Source organism: Macaca fascicularis, chromosome 6, assembly GCF_037993035.2.
Source record: "Macaca fascicularis isolate 582-1 chromosome 6, T2T-MFA8v1.1".
In the NCBI taxonomy this organism is placed as follows: Eukaryota; Metazoa; Chordata; class Mammalia; order Primates; family Cercopithecidae; genus Macaca; species Macaca fascicularis.
In genome coordinates, this window is record NC_088380.1 from 71,612,862 (window position 1) to 71,632,798 (window position 19,937).

At 40.1% G+C, this 19,937-nt stretch overlaps 1 protein-coding gene across 15 annotated transcripts in view; it reads left to right on the forward strand.

The window, feature by feature from the left end:
* Window positions 1–17,180: 17,180 nt before the first annotated feature.
* Window positions 17,181–19,937, forward strand: part of ERBIN (erbb2 interacting protein) — a 151,077-nt gene continuing 148,320 nt past the window's right edge. For all 15 annotated transcript variants that reach the window (XM_073993543.1, XM_065546336.2, XM_005557037.5 and 12 more), the window contains exon 1: window positions 17,181–18,195. The gene's annotated coding sequence lies outside the window, so the exon portion shown is untranslated. The remainder of the gene's footprint in view (window positions 18,196–19,937) is intronic.

Consider the following 19,937-nt stretch of genomic DNA (forward strand, 5'->3'; position numbering starts at 1 on the left):
CCCGCCTTGGGCTCCCAAAGTGCAGGGATTACAGGTGTAAGCCACTGTGCCTGGCCTAATCAGTTTTTAAAATACAGTGGAAACACAAAAGTTTAAAAGTAAACATGGCAGACTTCTTAAGTAAACTCATAGCTGGAAAGTTAGGAAAGAATTTTTTATAACCATGGGGATGCTGTGTAACAAGTTTCTATATGACAACACTGTATAGAGCTGGTGTAGTCAAATTGCTGTGACAAGGAGGTGAAGAGCAGTGATTTGATGTCAAATAGACCTTGAATCAGACCCTGGTTTTGACACTTCACAGCTGAGGGGCCTTAAACTTTCTTAGCCTCAGTTTCTTCATATTCAAAATGGAGATAATAATGGTATTTATCTCATAGACTTTGGGGACTATTAAATGACTTATTGTGTGTAAAATGTATACACATTTTATGTTTAAAAACTCAGCCCCTCTATGTGAAAAAAATACATATATTTTAAAAAATGAGGCCAGGGATGGTAGCACACGCTTATAATCCCAGCACTTTGGGAGGCCAAGGCAGGAGGGTCACTTGAGCCCAAGAGTATGAGAACAGCCTGGGCAACATGGCGAAACTCCATCTCTAGAAAAAATACAAAAATTAGCTGGGCCTGGTGGGGCTGCTTGTAGTCTTAGCTACTTGGGAGGCTGAGGCAGGAGAATTGCTTGAACTCAGGAGGCGGAGGTTGCAGTGGGCAGAGATCATACCACTGCCCTGCAGCCTGGGAAACAAAGTGAGAACCTGTCTCAAACAAAAAGAAATAAAAAGAAAAAAGAAAAGAAAAGCATCAACTTCGTAGGCTTGTGGGAGAAAAAAGAAAAAAGAAAAACTCAGCCTTTCAATAAATATTAATTTATATTTTTTACTGTTATACACCAAGCAAGTAATAATGTTTTGGATACTAGTCTAAAGAACATAAGTGAAGTATGGCAAGATCATGGTCCACAAGAAGTTTCATTTAATTCTAGGGATCATCTGTAGATATATAAATATATATATATATATATATATATATATTTTTTTTTTTTTTAAGATGAAGTTTCGCTCTGTCGCCCAGACTGGAGTTCAGTGGCGCAATCTCGGCTCACTGCAAGATCCGCCTCCCGGGTTCACGCCATTCTCCTGCCTCAGCCTCCCAAGTAGCTGGGATTACCGGTGCCCACCACCACGCCCGCCCGGCTAATTTTTTGTATTTTTAGTAGAGATGGGGTTTCACCGTGTTAGCTAGGATGGTCTTGATCTTCCGACCTAGTGATCCACCCGCCTTGGCCTCCCAAAGTGCTGGGATTATAGGCGTGAGCCACCATGCCCAGCCCATCTGTAGTAATATTTTTAACTCCTTTATGTAGTTTTTAAATTGTGGTATAATATGCATAAAACACATTATTTTAACTATTATAAGTTGTACAATTCAGTGGCATTAAGTACATTGACAAGGTTGTGAAACAATCACTATGCATTTCTAGAACTTTTTCATCATCTTGAACAGAAACTACACCCATGAAACAGCAATTCCACATTTGAGTGGTCATTTTAAAATAATATTTTAGCTTTTTATGTAAAGGAAAGAAAACTACCTTTGTAGCATTATTTGAGTATATTATCACATAGAAAACGAGAAAATAGAGATAAAAACAAATGAAAGTGAAATCACTTTAAATTTCACTCTCCACAAATAAGTAGCTTCAATATTTTGTGATATGTGGGAGCTAAGCTATGAGATGCAAAGGCATAAGAATGATACAATGGACATTGGGGACTAGGGGGAAAGGGTGAGAGGAGAGGGAAGGATAAAAGACTACAATAGGGGACAGTGTATACTGCTCCAGTGATGGGTGCACGAAAATCTCGGAAATCACTATTAAAAAACTTATTCATGTAACCAAACACCACCTGTTTCCCCAAAACCTATGGAAATAAAAATAAATAAAGTCTTGTGGAAAAAAAAAAAAAGAATGAGATTGGAGGTGTGGACCTGAAACCAGAGATATCATACCAAATTTATTAGGCCTTGACCAACTCAGGGAAAGCTTGTCAACCTCACAAACCTACATTGATATGAAATACTGACTTGAATAAACTATCCCAGTGCCCTGGAAAAAAATTTTTGTGATATAGCTGTCACTAGTTTTCCTCTTGCAAACATCTATATATGTAAAATGAAATCCTATCATGATTCTACTTTCTAACCATTTAAAAAATCTTTTAACTAGATAAGCACATTTTAGTAGATGTGGTAGGTAAATAACCATGAGGAAGAGAGGCAGAGAACTACTTCTCCATTTTAAAAAGACTTTGATGAGGAAGCAGTGAGGGGATAAAAACCCAAATGACCTGTTTTCATGAAGACCATTTCATCGGAAGACTAATTCTTCCTCAATCTACAACTGTCATGTTCCTAAAAATTACTGTAGCAATTTGGCCTAAAGCCTAATTGTCATCCTTCATGGTGTCTCGAACATAAACAAATGAAAATCTTTAAAAAATATAACACAAAACAAAACTAATAGAAATGACTCCCTAAAGGGAGGGAACAGGATAGTGGAAGAAGGAATGAAATGAGATTTTATTATCTAATTATTATTTATGTTATTATATAGTTGTATATATTATATACATATTACATATATATGTAATTACATACATATATCATATTACATATATATCTATGTAGTCAGAGATATATTATAAGATGGTGGAGACTGCAGTAAGCCATGATCACATCACTGGACCCCAGCCTCGGCAACAGAGGGAAATCCTGTTTCTAAATAAGTAAATAAATAAAATTGTATTTTACATATAAAACATTTATGTGATTTATATGGCCAAACTATATAATATACATCTTACGGCTGGATCTGAACAATTGGGGGGAAGGGAGGGTGGGGCGGCTGGAGGCTGGCCAGGCAGCTCTCTCTCTCTGTCTCTCTATTCCTGTATGTAATCACAGGGCCTCTCCAAGTGGTCTTTCCATGTGGGCTAGTTTGGCCTTTCCCATACATGGCACCCTCAGGGCAGTCAGAATGCTCACTTAGCAGCTGATGTCTTTGAGAGCAAGTATTCCAGTGAACAAGGTGGAGGCTGTATTGCCTTTTACGCCCTCACATGGGAAGTCACACAATATTATTTCCTCTGTACTCTATTGGTTGAAACAGAATAAAAAACCAGCCCATTTTCAAGGAGAGGGTTCACAGATTGCACCTCTCGGTGAAAGTAATGTCAAAGAATTTGTGGACAGATTTTTAAACTGCCAGCCATAGCATCCTTAAAAACCTCACAACAGTACCCAACTCAAAAGGCCACAAAAGAATGGACAGTCTACATATCATGGTTACTTACAAGTAGGGACTTTTCTGATTCCCAGGCCCATGGAACAAACAATTCCTCTTAGAATTGCATATACCGCATGGATTTATCTAAAACATCATAACTTGATATCTTTTAAGTTACTTTATGACTTATCACATGTGAAACGCCCAGCCTAGTACTTGGTCCATAATAGACACTCTGTAAATATTGATGATAGCTGACACTTGTTTAAATTCCTCAGAAGTTTTTACTGATTGAGCACGCTATTAATAAATAGTAGTTTGTGTGATCTCATGATTTTCTGAAAGACTTGACGGAGTTACAGTTTGAAAGAAGAATGGACCTCTAGAAAACTAAAATTCAGTATAAAATGTTGCAGTTGGCTGATGTTTAGTGATAACAGAGAGTGGGTAGACCAGAAAAGTGCCATTTTTCTCTGTTGTTTTTTTTTTTTTAATTTTTCTGAGATAGGGTCTTACTCTGTCACTCAAATGGAAGTGCAGTGGTGCGATCCTGGCTTACTTGAACCTTGAACTCCTGGGCTAAAGCAATCTTCCCACCTCAGGCTCCAGAGTAACTGAGATTACAGGTGCCTGCTGCCATACCTGGCTAATTTTTAAAAAATTTTTTGTAGAGATAGGATCTTGCTATGTTGACTATGCTGGTGTTGAACTCCTGCCCTCAAGCGATCCTCCTTCCTCAGCCTCTATTTTTACTTTCTATCAGCTTTCTTTTGCCACAGATTGCCTTTTGAAAAACTCTCCTGAGCAACAGAAAAAAAGGAGCATCTCCCTTATGTGAAGTATCAATGTGTCATGCCAAAGCTTTTCAAAGAATACTAATGATGGTTAGAATCCAGTCTGTTTAAAAATATTTCTGAAGATTAAGCAAAACGTACACCAGATTTTTGAATCTAGGGTATTCCTTTGGCTTATAAGTAACCTCAGATTTTCTGTTAAGTCTGAAATGTCAAAAATGACTTTAAGTTATGGTGTTAGACACAGTAATTCATTTTGTAATGTAAATTAGTGTGTAATTTCCCAAACTGACAGAAATGTTAGATAATACCTATAGCTATTCAAAGAAAGAAAATCTAATATTATACTAAAGTAGAAGTTCCCTTAAAATTACAAGTCACATAAACAATGGGTAATTATAAATTATGTGTGTTTATTTATTAAAATACTCATCAATTGTAATTGATGCTACTACATTACCTAATAAAATTACAACATAGTGTTCTAACTCTTCACTAATACACGTTGCCAACAATTACATAAATTTCAGTGCTTTTACTTTTCCTATTTAGTGACTTTTATTTACCTCAGAATATTTGTGGAATTGATATCTAGCTCCACGTATCTTGATCTAAGAAGCTCAAGAACTCTGTGTACCCAATCAGTCAATTATCATGTATCATAGGGCACAAAATTTCAGAGGTTCAAAGGCTGTTGACTGAATTCAACTGTGCTTTTTATATCACACATACCAAAAAAATCTCAAAAATTGCAAACAGATGACTCTAGAACTATATGAAAGTCTCTTCACATTCTCTGCAAAATGACCTTCTAAATCATGTTCTATAAGAAAATTGCTTTTTTAAATGGAATTTTATGAAAATTAATAATAGGCCTGAAAAAAAGAGAAGTACTACATATACTTTATTACATTCTTTGTGGAATATGTTCTGGAAAAATAGAAGGCATTACAGAAATCACTTAACTGAGGAAGAAGTTCTACTCTGCACAAAACTCCCATTGATGTCAGTGGGAGTTCTGCGAATCGAACAAATGTTGAACTTGACCCTGCAATGTTTAAACTGCAATCCTCCCTGCTCTTGGCAGAGCCTGACTTCCCACTGAAAGGCGTTGTGGTCCGTGCTGGGATTACACAGCAGGTTAATAGTCTGGTTTTTCACTTCTTCTGGGGCAACAGATGAAACACATAATACTTTCTTTTAGGGCTATTACATACTTTTAAACACAAAAGACTTGAAATGAGGTGGTGTGAGAAAGTAAAAGGTAGAATCTGTGAATGGAAACTTCTGTTGGGAATGATTTTTATACTATCTTCTCCACTCGTGCCTGAGAAGCATCAATAAGTCCTATTTACATTAAAGGAAAAGGGAAGAATACCAAGATCTTAGAGACCACTTAGTATATCAGTATTGAAAATCAGCGCTGAGTGAGCTATGTTCACTCTGTTTTTGTTATATTCCATTACACACATATAAAGAATGGTTACCAGCAAGATCCCAATACAATTGTTTTTTGGTAAAATAAGATGGTATGATTATAAATAAAGTTAACAAAAAACACATGTTTTTACCACAAGGTAAGATACTGCAGAACCAAACTAGAGTGGCTCATTTTCCACTGAATCTCACAAAAAAAGACGTGACTCTAGTTATGGATCTAGCATAATCACGTATTGCTGCTACCCAAAAATGAGTATTATGTTCTGGAGCAAAGGCCTTGAAATCACCCAGTCTATATAGTTATACTCAGGCACTTCAATAACAACATAATCAGGGTCTTATTTTTAGCTGTTGGTATTCAGTGGAATTATTTGCCCTCCTTTGTATACTTTGTAAATGCTTTTTTTTTTTCTATAGCACATACATATTGCCCTTATGGAGAGGAAATAATAAAAGAAAGGTATCAGCTTTTGTTTGAAAGGAGCAGAAGAAGAGGAAGATGAAAAAACAGGAAGTATTTCAAGTTGAAATTAAAACTTTTTGTTTTTATTTGACAGAAGATTGTGGATTTTTAAAAAAAGCAAACCCCAGTGATTAAAAGTGAAAATATTGGCTTATACATGGTGTGAGAAATCTGCTGTTTCAGGCATTAAACATAGTTACAGGTTTACATATAGTTTATGGTTGGTGTTTATGCTCTGGTCTTTCAGGTTGCCGGGTTCATATTCCAGCTCTGCAACTTCCTAGCTACATAGTCTTGTACAGGCAGGTTATCTATTAACCAGCATCCTAATTTATTATTCTGATAGGAATGTATTGAAGAGGAGGAGGGAATGGAAGGCTTGGGAGAAGTTTACAGACGCTGAGCTGTGTTGGTTGGATCAGCTGTAGAGGCTTGGGCTCTCAGGCATCAGATGCTTGCTTGCACAGGTAGCTGAGAAGGACACTTGGGAACCATGAGCTTCAGGGTCCCAGGGCAGCTTCAGAAAGGCCTTCTGTTTCATTAATTCTCTACCCAGGAGGCTCCTGGTGCTGCAGGATCCTCTTTCCAGGGGAAATCAGACTCACTCAGGAACTGAATGGCCTCTAGCAGTTTTCTTTCTTTTTAACTAATTCAGAACTTGTTACTGTTTTATTATTTTTTATGTTACAAATTTAAAAGTTTTAAATCCATACATCTTTTAATGTTAATGCCATTCATTTAAAAATATTTATCTAAAATTTTTCTTACGTATACATTATATTGAAATCCATTTTATGTTCTGGCTTTTATGAAAATTTAACCCTAAATCTTTTTTTCCTCTACTTGCTCTTTTTCACAATTTTAACTCTCACATCTCTCTCTCATCTTGTTTTCTACAAACATTTCAATCTTTTAAAAAGATGTTATTTCAATTCCTAGTTTTAGGTCTGTTTTAATCCTTTTTTTTTTTAAAATTTTTATTGATTTATTTTTTGAGATGGAGTTTTGTTCTGTTGCCCAGGCTGGAGTGCAGTGGCATGATCTCTGCTCACTGCAATCTCTGCCTCCCAGGTTCAAGTGATTCTCCTGCCTCAGCCTCCCAAGTAGCTGAGATTACAGGTGCCTGCCACCATGCTAGGCTAACACATCAGCTAATTTTTATATTTTAACTAGTGATGGGCTTTCACCATGTTGATCATGCTGGTCTTGAACTCCTGACCTTCAGTGATCCACCTATCTCGGCCTCCCAGAGTGCTGGGATTACAGGCCTGAGCCACCTTGCCCAGCCTGTTTTAGTCTTTTAAAAATTTATGTTGCTGGATGTGGTGGCTCACGCCTGTAATCCCAGCACTTTGGGAAGCTGAGGTGAGCACATAACCTGAGGTCAGGAGTTTGAGACCAGCCTGGCCAACATTGCGAAACCCTGTCTGTAATAAAAATACAAAAAAATTAGCTGGGCATGGTGGGGCGGGCACCTGTAATCCCAGCTGCTTGGGAGGCTGAGTCAAGAGAATCACTGTAACCTGGGAGTTGGAGGTTGCAGTAAGCTGCGACTGGGCCACTACAGTCCAGCCTGGGCGACAGAGTGGGTCTCCACCTAGAAAAAAAAAAAAAAAAAAAGATTATGTTGAGCCTAATTTTTTCCCTTCTTCTACCTGAGCCCGTATTTTTTCTCTATTACTTGCCTTTATAATAGCTGACAGGAAGAAATTCAAGGAAGTGTGAAGAGTGGATAAAGTCCATATTATAAATGGAGGCAGAAAGAGAAGATTTTCTTCCTCTCTCTCTCCCTGACTCCTGCAGCTATTCCTGTACTCGCCTCCTTAGATCCTTCCACAGTATTCTTTAGTCCAAATAGAACCTTAATCCACTTAACCTGGGAGAATTTGAGAGTTAATTCCCTTCACGGCCTTAAATCCATTACACAAACAGCACTTTTGATTTGCCAGAACAATTTGCTGCCATCTCACACTGTTCAGTCCTTATTTAAAAATTCATGGTTTCCAAAGTACACAATTATTGGAATTGGGGAAAGTATATAATTATTGGAATTTGGGCAAACTATGGCAGATACACACCCAGAAGACTGGTGGTCTGCCTAGAGGAATATGCTCAAGGAGGGGTTCACTAGGATATGCCCAGGTCTGACCCTTTTGAGATGGTGCTTCCTCAAAAAGTTCCATGAACTTCCCTACTGACCTTCATGGAGAGTGGCACCAGAAAGACTCTTGTCTAGTTTCAGGGACCATGTTTAAACCGGTTTAATTCCAGCCCACGATCATCAGATTAGTTCACTTCCCTTTCTGTTCAGGTCATGGGAGCACCCTTTAATTATAGTCCAGTGGAGTTCTTTTTGCTTGAGAGAACTGAAAAACAATCACCACCCCAAATACAATAATAACAGCTGAAGCTGGCTAGAGTTTCATTATCATTTCATTTCAAATGGGGTTATTCCTCACCTAGGTTTTTAAAGCCCCTATACGTTTTCAAATATTGATTGGCTCTTTATGTATGTTTTTTGTAAACTTTCAAAATGTCTTTTGTAAATAGTTTAATTGGATTTTGTAAATAGTTCAACTGGATTGTTATTTTCTTCCAGACTTACAAAAGCTCTTTGTATATATGGATATTAAATTGTTTCTTATATTGTTTCTAATGTTTTAACTTTGTTTGGTATCTTTTGCCAACAGAAGTTTTAAACATAGTTCTGTCAAACTTTTTCTTTGGTGGCTTCTGGGTTGCTCCGTGTTTGGATTGCTATGTGCTAACAATGTGGCATGGTTGAACATATACTGAGGTGAGAGAGAACGGAGTTCTAATTATGGTTTTGCCACTAACCAGTAGAGTGACTTTGGGCAAGTCTTCAAACCTGTGTTCGCTCAGCTATAAAATGCACTTGAAGTAGAAACAAGATGACCTCTGAGGTTTCTTCCTGCTTATTCATCCACTACTGAACATTCTCAGATTCTAGAGTTTTAAAAGCTTATTTTCTTTAAGTAGGCCAATCATTCTCCCTGAAACGAACATTTCTCATTTGCCTACTGACATTTTCATAGTGTAAAATCTAGCTAGTGTCAGAATTATCAAAATTTCTGAATTTTTGGCATCTGGATTAATAATAAATTTTTGTATAAAATTTGGTGAGTTTATGCTTGTTTTCTCTTACAGGTTATAGCATAGGCTTTATAGAGAATAGATACTGCATTTAATATGTAATCTAAAACATGTATATTATGGAGCAACTAAGTCAATGGACATGTAATATGGCTTATTATATTTTATTGATGATAATGAATTGTAGTTCTCTTGATACAAGAAAAAAAGGATAGCTTTTATTTGTGTAGTGTTGATAGTGTGCTTTCATGTTCATCATCTCGTTTGGTGCCCACAATAATCCTATGATAAAGATTAGAGGACTTATTCTATTTTATAAATCATGAAGCATTACACAAAGAGATTAAATGATTTATCCAAAGTCACCAGCGAGTAAATGCTAATGTCAGTGCCCATACTTTTCTCTCTTTCTTTCCTTCTCCCCTCCCTCCCTCCCTCCTTCCTTCCCTCTTTCCTTCCTTCATTCCTTCCTTTTTTTGAGACAGAATTTCAATCTTGTTGCTCAGACTGGAGTGCAATGGTGCAATCTCGGCTCACCACAATCTCCGTCTCCCGGGTTCAAGCAATTCTCCTGCCTCAGCCTCCTGAGTAGCTGGGATTACAGGTGCCCGCCACCACTCCCAGCTAATTTTGTATTTTTAGTAGAGATGGGGTTTCTCCATGTTGGTCAGGCTGGTCTTGAACTCCCAACCTCGAGGTGATTCACCCGCCTTTGGCCTTCCAAAGTGCTAGGATTACAGGCATGAGCCATCGCGCCCAGCCACCCATGCTTTTCTTAAAGATGATAATATTGATGAGAAAAAATGTATTGGTTAGGTTTAATTACTACAGAAGACAAAATAGAAATATCAGTTATCTACAAGGTAGAGTGGTCAGATATAGGTAAATGAAATAAAATATCAAGAATAAAAACTATTTCTATTAATAGCTTGGTATGCTACATACCAGGAAATACGACAGATATACTATATACAGTTTTGTATAAGAAAACAAAAAGCCTCAGAGGGAATTTCAAGAGGTAGAAAGAACCATCCATCTTAGAGAAAAACTAGAAGAACAAAAGAATTGAAAGTAAATTAGAATTGAAAAACCATCCATCTTAGAGAACCATTCATCTTAGAGTAAAACTAAAAGAACAAGAGGATTGAAAGTAATTAAAAACTAAGGAAATGAGAGCCAGGCATGGTGGCTCACACCTGTAATCCCAGCACTTTGGGAGGCTAAGGTGGGAGAATCACTTGAGTCCAGGAGTGTGAGACTACAGTGAGCTATGATCATGACACTACACTCTAGCCTGGGAAAAATGCTAAGAAAACTAAAATAATAGATCTGAAGCTAGAGAAAAACAGAAGGGAGAGGAAATATTTAAAAATATGTTATAATTTAGATCAGCATTTTTGAAGGAAATTGACAGCATTTATAGTCACTTCCAAGAAAAATAAATTTCATCCCAAGGGAATAAAGTATGTGTGCCAAAGTATATTCAGAATTATTTTAGAAAATTCAATGGAAAAATACCATTTTCCAATACTGATTAAATCAGATGTAGGTGAGATTTGTTGAATAGTCTGCTTATGATACAGTAGTTTTCGACAATACAGAGAGAATTTACTCTTACTATTTATTTATTTATTTCAGACAAAGTCTCGCTCTGTCACCAGGCTGGAGTGCAGTGGCGTGATCTCGGCTCACTGCAGCCTCCGCCTCCCGGGTTCAAGAGATTCTCCTGCCTCAGTCTCCTGAGTAACTGGGACTACAGGCGCGTGCCACCACACCCAGCTAATTTATGTATTTTTAGTAGAGACGGGGTTTCACCATATTGGACAGGATGGCCTCGATCTCTTGACCCCGTGATCCACCTGCCTCAGCCTCCCTAATGTTGGGATTACAGGTGTGAGCCACCCGCGCCTGGCCTACTCTGACTTTAAAATAGGAATGATGTGATGCTTAACTAGTAAATACAGTTTTTATGTAACATAGTTGGCATTTTTGAACACGGCAGTTAAGCATCTTACTACACCTCGAATTATATTCAATACCAATTTACTGGTTATTTTCATGGCATTTTTGATGCTAAACAGTTTTCTAAAATAAAATACTATAGAAAAATTTAAATTTATTAAATGTGGGAATAAGTCAGGAAAAGAGCAATTTCATTACCCAAAGAAAGATAATATTAAGTGGAAACCTGTGTTGAAGGGTGATAAGCAGTCTAACAGAAGCTTAAGTAGAAGTCTAAATAAACTTCTTTTGTTGATTTAATACTGCTCTGATTTGGAAAGATGTATGCATATTGTAATATGATAGAAATAGATTATGATTCATACTAGGGAGGACTGGAGAGGAGAAGTAAATCAGAAGAAGGCACAAAGTTGAAAATTATTAGTTTGATCATTTGCCTCAGTTGATCCAGGACAGTCTTGGTTTTACATTTGTTGTGCCTGTGTAATTATTTTTTATTGTTATTATTATTTTGAGACAGGATCTCACTCTGTCACCCAGACTGGAGTACAGTGGCACAATCTCAGTTCATTGCAACCTCTGACTTCTGGGCTCAAATCCTCCCACCTCAGCCTACCAAGTAGCTGGGACTATAGGCACCCACCCTATATCCAGCTAATTTTTGTATTTTCTGAAGATATGGCGTTTCACTATGTTGCGCAGGCTGGTCTCGAACTCCTGGATTCAAGCGATCTGCTCACCTTGGCCTCCAAAAGAGCTGGGATTATAGGCATGAGTCATTAAGCCCCACCCCTGTGTAATTATTAATAATGTCTTCGTTCACTCTCAAAGTGTCCTAGTTTGGATGACAGACTATATGGTCACCTTAGAAATAATGGAAGCATAGTACATATTATTGGTGCCTTTAAAAGTACATTACTAGGCCAGGATTGGCCCAGTAGTTACTAGTCTCAGTAACTCAGGAAGCTGAGGTGGGACAACCGCTGGAGCCCAGGGGTTCTAGGCCACAGTGTGCTATGACTGTGCCTGTGAAGAGCCACTGCAGTTCAGCTTGGGGCAACATAGTGAAACCTTTGTCTCTAAAAAAACAGTGTAGTACTAGTGATAGCTAATACTTTTGAATCTGCCAAGCACTGTGATACTGCGTTAAATACTTTATGAGCATTGTCCCATTTAGTTTTCCTAATAATCTGTAAGGTAGCATTATAATCCCCTTTCTAGAGAAGAGGAAGCTCAAGTTTATGTTTATAGATATTCAGGAACTTGCCCAAGGTCACTCAAGTAGCCAAGTTTCTAATTCAAGCAGTCTTGTTTCAGAAGCCACCCAAATCATCACAATGCATTATTTATTTCTCTCCCCACATTAAAAAACTTCATAATACATCTGAAAGAAATTCAACTTTGATAATTTACAAAATATATAGCATAGAAAAAAAGATTATTAAGCATATACAAGAGGGAAAAAAACATCAAAAGTTTTCCAAAAGCTTTTCACAAATAAAGGCAGACTTTCCATGCAATGCATAAAATATTTTTAAAAAATATGCTTGAAATGTCGAAACACGTTATGGGAGAGGTGATTCCATTCTCAAAGTATTACAGAATCCATAATATTGGTTCTTGCATGTACAGCCTCTTTTGAGCCAAAGAACTTCTTTCCTGCAGACTTGCCACCCTAACCTCCTGGCCTCTCTATCAAGACACTAAGGTGGAAGTAAAAAGGAAGAAGTCAAATGCCTATTAAAAATACACGTTATAGTGCATTTTGACGTAACTGATCCAATGCTTCTAAACTTCATTAAAATCTAACCCTATTCTAGCCTGAAGATTCACTTTTCTCAAACACTACTCTACTAAAAACTGTTTAAGGTAACCAGTTCTTTACTAGGGGTCTGGTAAAGGAGAAAAGAAGAATTATCATCCCAAATTTGTCCTTGTCCTCTATTTTTGTCTCCTCAATGCTCTTATGCAGGTACTTGGCTGGTATGGGGAAGTGATGGGGTATCCTTTTTAAAACAGTGGATGAGCTCTCTCTTAAAGCAGCTTTTTCCCCCTATGAATGCTATGTACATTCCCTGGAATGCTTAAGGCCTTAAGGCTTTCCTTCAGTTGAAATGGCTTATCTCTAGCAGACAGTAATTCCTTTTCTGAGCCCAGCCATTGGGAAGGGGAATCCCAAAGAAAAGATTTTCTGCCTTTCACAGAGAATCATTCAGAGAATCACAACAGGGAACTTGAAGCTATACTATCAATAAACATTAGTTAACTTACTCTCTAAGGTGGTCTTGGAATTCAGTTAATTGTTGCAGAATCACAGGCAGCCTTGTTTAAGGTGGGGTTTTATTTTTTCTTTAATCATAACTGAAAAGTTAAGTCCATCTTAGTATAACGTCCTGCGGGAGGATTTTCAAAGGAAACTAATCTGTAAAGCGTGGAATGAGAGTACCTTCTAGAATAAATGGAAGATTTGACTCTATCTGTGTGTGCTGCTTATATGAAACAAAAGTACTCAGTGATTAATAACAAAGATGAATTGTTGTTTGTGATTGCTGAATACTCTGATTATATACCTGCCATTTCACCCTTCCATATGCGCACAGATGCAAAATTCCAGAGAAAATACTGTATAGATTATCAAAGAAATATTTGACAAAATAAATTACTACAGTTGACCTTTGACCTCACAGGGTTGACTGCATGGTTCAACGCAAATTTTTAAAATAAATATATTTGACTTTTTTTTGAAGATTTGCAACAATTTGGAAAACTTGCAAACTGTGTAGCCTAGAAACACTGAATTTTTTTAAAGTTATGTATGTCACGAATGCATAAATATGTGTAGACACTAGTCTATTTTTATCATTTACTACCATAAAATATAAACAAACCTATCATAAAAAGTTAAAATTTATCAAAATGTAGGCACACACTTACAGACCAAACATGGTGCTATTTGTAGCGGGGAGAAATGTAAACAAATGTAAAGATACAGTATTAAATCATAACTGCATAAAATTAACTGTCATACAAACTGTACTGCTATAATAATTTCGTAGCCACCTCTTGGTGCTATTGTAGCAAACTTAAGTGTTGCCAGTATTTGCTTTAAGCTGTGTAATGCTAATCATCTCTGAGTGAGCAGTTCATCTCTCCAGTAAATTGCATATTGCAGTAAAAAGTTATCTCTCATGGTTCTCACATATTTTCCATCATGTTTAGTGCAATACTGCAAAACTTTAATAACACTATGGCTTCCATACGAAGTGCCACTGGTGATGCTGGAAGTGTTCCCATGAAGCAAAGTCATGACAGTATAAGAAAAAGTTGAACTGCTTGATATGTACCATAGACTGAGGTCTGCTATTTCAGACATTCATCTTGTAAAGAGACAATGTAAACTTATGGTATTGACATTACTGTGAATGTAGTTTCTCTTCCTTATGATTTTCTTAATAACATTTATTTCTCTACTTACAGTAAGAAGACAGTAAATAATACATATAAGATACAAGAAATGTGTTTATCAACTGTTTTATGTTATCAGTTAGGCTTCTGGTCAGTAGTGGGCTTATTAGCAGTTGTTCAGTTTTGGAAGAGTCAAATGTTATATGCTCACATAGTTGGCCGGTGCCCCTAAATTCCATATTATTCAAAGGTCAACCATATCGACAAGTGTATCCTGGATTCCATCCTCTTTTTTTTTTTTTTTTTTTTGTAGAGACAAGGTCTCGCCATGTTGTCCAGGCTGATCTTGAACCTCCCGGCTCAAGCAATCCTCCCGCCTCAGCCTCCAAAGTGCTGGGATTACAGGTGTGAGCCACTGCAACCAGCCAGATTCCATCTTCTCAAGGCCAGTGTATTAGGGGGCTCATTCTCACAGTATGAGTAAGCAGGACTTATTTAGCCATCAAAAGGGTCCTTTTATTGCCTGTAATCCTCTATTCTCTATATATCGCTCCAAGGAATGAGACTACATTTCCCTCTCCTATCAACTCAGCCTCAGCACATGTTATCTCTATTTTTCCCTTCCAGCAAAAGCTGTTTTGGGGAAAAAATCTGATGAATTAGGTGTAAATGACTAACAAGGCTTAAAATATTACTTTTCCCAGGATTATGGTTTTGTGCTAGAGAAAAAAACTGCTTAAAGGGATAAAACTCTAATGGCAGAATTTCAGGTGAGTTGGAAGGTTTTTAGTTATAGGTACTTTTCTAGCGTGGATGGTAGTCTGCCAGCTTGGTCCTGAGTATGAGTTTAAATTTTAAAAACGTTAGGACCAGGGTAAGTCTTAGCCTAAAGCAGTGGCCTGATCAGTTGTTTAAGTTTTGAGAGGAGGGTTAGGTTTACTCGAATCTATGGCATCACATTTAAAGGGGTCTTGAATCAACCTGAAATTAGAGGCAACACTGGAATCCCAGAATCTAGCTGGTTTTCCACTAGTATGGGAGATATTCCATCCTGGGATGCCTTAGGAGAGTGACCCTTTCAGTTCAGAGCTATGCCACTGAGTTCTGATCAGACACAAAGCGGTTTTTGAAAATGGAGCAAGAAATCTTCCTAGCGATGATTACAAATAGCTTGTACAATATGTTAACTTTAGCTTTTTATGCAATGGTTAAGATTCATTTTCACATAAAATAGATATCCAGCTTGGTAACACTGGCATAGCTGCTGTCATTTCCTAGCTTCCTGCGAATACTCTTACCTCTAATTCAGCACTGAATATATCTGAACACTTCAGTACTACCTGTAAATCTTCAACTTCTGCTCTATGCTAAATAACCTAATACCTGTATTAATTCCAGCAGTTCTTCAAGTAGTTAAAAATGCTCCCAATCTGAATAAAATAACTTGAATATCTTCGGCGTTATTTCAAGTGTTTGTATCTAATGTCAACTCATTTTGATAAATAATTACTTGGTGGAATTTACGAACTCTTTCCATTGGCAAGCCAAAAAAAAAAAAAAAAAAAAGGTCTGTAGGGGATATAGCTCTTTATTCAAACTTGGTAATAAATAATTATCTCTGGAATACAGACGGAAGAACTGAACCAGGGACTTCAGGGACCCACAGGTTAATTATCATCACTGTACACAGTTAAGTACAGCAGAGAATGGGGGTGGCGAATGGTTTGCTCCGCAATACGCTCCTTCTCTGGGTAAAACAAGGCCGTCTTTTCTGTGAACATATTTAAAGCAAGAACTGCAAAAACTGTACAATGTTATGGTTGAGGCTTTCTATTTGCCATATGTGTTGACAGAATGCTTAAGAGTCTCTCTCCGCAATAAACGCAAACCCTGCCAGGCTGAATTATTAGGGCCAGCGCAATTCAACGACTGCACCACCACCGAACCGCTGGGGTTGGAAGCCTGCGTCGCATCGGAGCGTACCCATGTTTCCTCTAACAAAGGCACGATCTTGAGGCCATTTCGCGGGCCCTTTTTCCCCTCTCAGCGCCAGCTTTGTCTCCCCGCCGGTGTCAGGCTGGGACTTGGAGGAGGCTGAGCTGCGCCGTTGGGGAACAAGCTCGAAGGGCGGGCGTGGGAAGCTGCGCCGCGCTGCCGCTGTGGTTTCCTGCGACCTGAGCGTGCCATTAGAGGAAGGTGGAGTGCTGCAGCTGCAAGAGATACCTGCTGCCTTCAAATCAGGGCTGGACTCCAACAACCCCTGTGCACCGATTACTGTCGTACAAAGAAACTCCATCGGCCGGGGCGGCGGAGGCCTGTGGGCTATCTCCCTGGCTGGGCGCGGGGCCGCTAGCAGACAGCAGGGTCGGCGTCGCCAGCGTTCCCCACCTTGGGGGGCTCAGAAGTGGGGGAGTGCGGGGTCGGGGAGCTGGCGGGAGACAGGCCTCGGGTAGCCTGGGCCGGAGCGGGCCTCACGGCTCGCCTTTCACGGGAACCCACGGCCGCCGGCTGCCCCTCCCACAGCCCCCGGCCCACCGCCCCCCGCCGCCGACGTCGGCCCGCACCGCCCCCGCGCGCTGACTGGCCCGCGCCGGCCTCCTGCCCGGCTGTTGGCGGTTGGGGCGAAGCCGGCAGGAGACCGCCCCGCCCCCGCCCCCGCCGCGGAGCCGCGGCGCGCAGCCTCTTCACCCGTCGCGGCCTGGGCGGTGGCGCTGTTGCCGCCGCGGCTTGTGAGGCAGTAACTCCCCTCCGCCCCTGCCCCATTCCTCCTCCTTTCTCTCCGCTCCCTCCATCCTCCCTCCCCTCGCGGTCTCTCGCCCGAGTGAATGTGGCGCGGCGGCGCGGGACGCAGCCTCGGCCCCTGCCGCGGCCCCGCAAGCTCGTGAGGAGACAGAGCTGCCGCCTGCTCCCGCCCCCTGCGCGTCTCGGGGAGCCACCGCCGCTGGGGAAGGAGAACGAGCAGGGCAGCGGAGGGACGGCGGCGGGAAAACGGGAGAGGGAGAAGAGGGTTCGAGGGCGAGTAGGGAAAGCGGGGAGGGACGGACGGAAGGACGGACGGCCCGACGGACGGCCCGGGCAGGGGGCCGCCATTGAGCCTGCCCGACTCCTCGGCTCCGGCTCCGGGTGGCGGCGGCAGCGGCGTCGCGGACGAAGGGCGCGGCAAGCTCTATCGAGACAATAACCCTGCCGCCCGGCTCTGGGGGCGGCAGAGAGGAAGCGGTGGCGGCCTAGCGCAGCCGAGGCTCGCCGAGCGCCCGGGCAGCGTCCTCTCCCCCGCCGGCCGGGTGCCGTTGCCGTCCGGTGTGCGGGGCGCGCCGGTTGCCCGGAGCCCGAGGCTCCCGGCGGCTGTCCCTTCCCCTCCCCCTCCCCGGTGCGCGTTGAGCTGGTTTTCCGGGTTCCCCTGGACGGAGCTGGATTCTGCTTCTCGCCAAGGCAGGAAGTGAGTTTCGCACTGCAATTCCGGGCAGTGTCACGAGTGAAAAGTTTTTTTTTTTTCGGCGGAGATCCTAGTCGGGGCTGGGAAACTCCTGCAAAACTAGAGACCAGGAAGCCAGCCCGCACCCCAACCCCCACCAAAGCCACCTACTCTTCTGCGGGAGGCGAGTCCACATCCGCTCTCACCCGAGAGAGAAATTCAGCTGGATCCAAAGTGACTAATGAAAGCAAGGAAATCATGTCAAGCGAAGCCTTGAAAAAGCTGCCCTGAGACGCTGTCGCGCCGAAAGGTAATTTTCACGAAAAGTGTCTCTGAGTCTCAAAGTTCATGGGACTTTGTGACTTGGAAAAGAGATGATCTTTTAGTGTTTTTCACTTTTCTCCAAGTTACCCTAAATCTTCCTCTCTTCATATCGAAGCGGATAATAATTGAGAGGCTAAATAATCGAACTGCAACCCCCCTGTCTCCCCTCTCCCCCCTCCCCGCCCCACCATCTGGACTTTGGATTTTTTGGAAGAGGTTGTAAGAATGCGGTGGGACAAAAAGTTTTCAGCAATCCGAAGAAGGAGTGCCTTTGTTCACAGGGGCCAGAAGTTTTGGCTTTCTGGAACGTATAGAGTGTATATTAAGTTGCTCAGCCTGGTACCTTCTGTTTGAGAAGAAAGTTTGGTCGCTGCAGCGAGTGATTTGCTGTTATTGAGATGGCTGCCGCGTTTGTTTATACTCCTACCGATTATATTGGCGCTTGCGTTAATCGTATATAGAGGTTTTTATTGTTTTATTTCCAACTCTGATCAGTATATTTAGTTAGATTTTAGAAACCAAAAAATCTTGCCATTCTTAGTTGTTTTTCAGGGTAATATATTTCTTTAGTTGTGTGTAATTGTTTTTTTTCAGACGTTTAGCGCTGTATAACTTGTTTAATTGAAAGCAAGTATCGACTAGACTTTTCTTGTAACTGATCCGTTACGAAGAAAAAAGGAGTAAGGACTAATAATAAAGAGAGAGACATAATTAAACAACAATAACAACAACCTGTAAGACGTTTGATAGGACTTCTGTGCAGTTCAGAACAGACTATATGGGAAGGGAAGTAAAACGCTTGAAACGATTTTCAAGGGAATCACAGTGATTGTGATAAAAAGCTATGCTTTTTGAGTAGTATGGTATTTACATTTTTGTGTTGGCCCAAATGTTTTTGGTCGGTTCTGCATAAATAGTGGTAGGTTCTGCCTACATCTGTGGGGGCAGGATTCATGAAGCATGGCAGACATTCCACCAGTCAGAGCTATGAACACTTCTGAACCAATGGGGACTAGTTTTGATAGCAGCAAACCCAAAGCTTTTTTCAGTGGTGTTTTAGTCTTTTTCTGTTTAGCTTTTTGGTGCAGGGAGGTGAAATACAATACTGTAGTTCTGAATATATATTGAATAAATTTGGTAACCTGTTGGTAGGTATATCCTGAATATATATTGATGTTTAGATCGCCTGTACTGTCTCACGTAATGACCGGAAACCCGAAGAGAGAGTTGATTTTCTTTAGTTCAAAGAGAAAAAATAGGTTTTAAAGATCAGGATCAAATTATTTCACAATTTGTTCTTTGCTACTTCAGCTTCATTAAGTACATCTCCAAAGGCAGTCTTTTATTTATTACAGTAGTTTTGATTTTTTTTTTTCCTCCCCAGGGCATGGTCTCAGGAGATTTTTTTTTCATTGTTGTTAAGATTTATGAACCATCGAGTAATTCCTGTTAAGTCAAACTAGCTTTATCAAAGAATTTAAAGTGCATAACTCGTATACTTTATGATTTTGGAACGTATCATTAGGCTGCAAAAGAGTTTATTCTTGGGCATCTGAAAGAACTGAACAAAATAAATGGCATTGAACTTCAGTTTCCTTATATGGCTTATACTTGGCTTTAAAAGCAACAAAACCTTAATAGAGCAAGTCCTTTATAGAGAATTATCGCTTTATGAAGATGGTTATTTATTAGTAAATTTTGTATAAAAACAGTATTGTAGCACTTGAA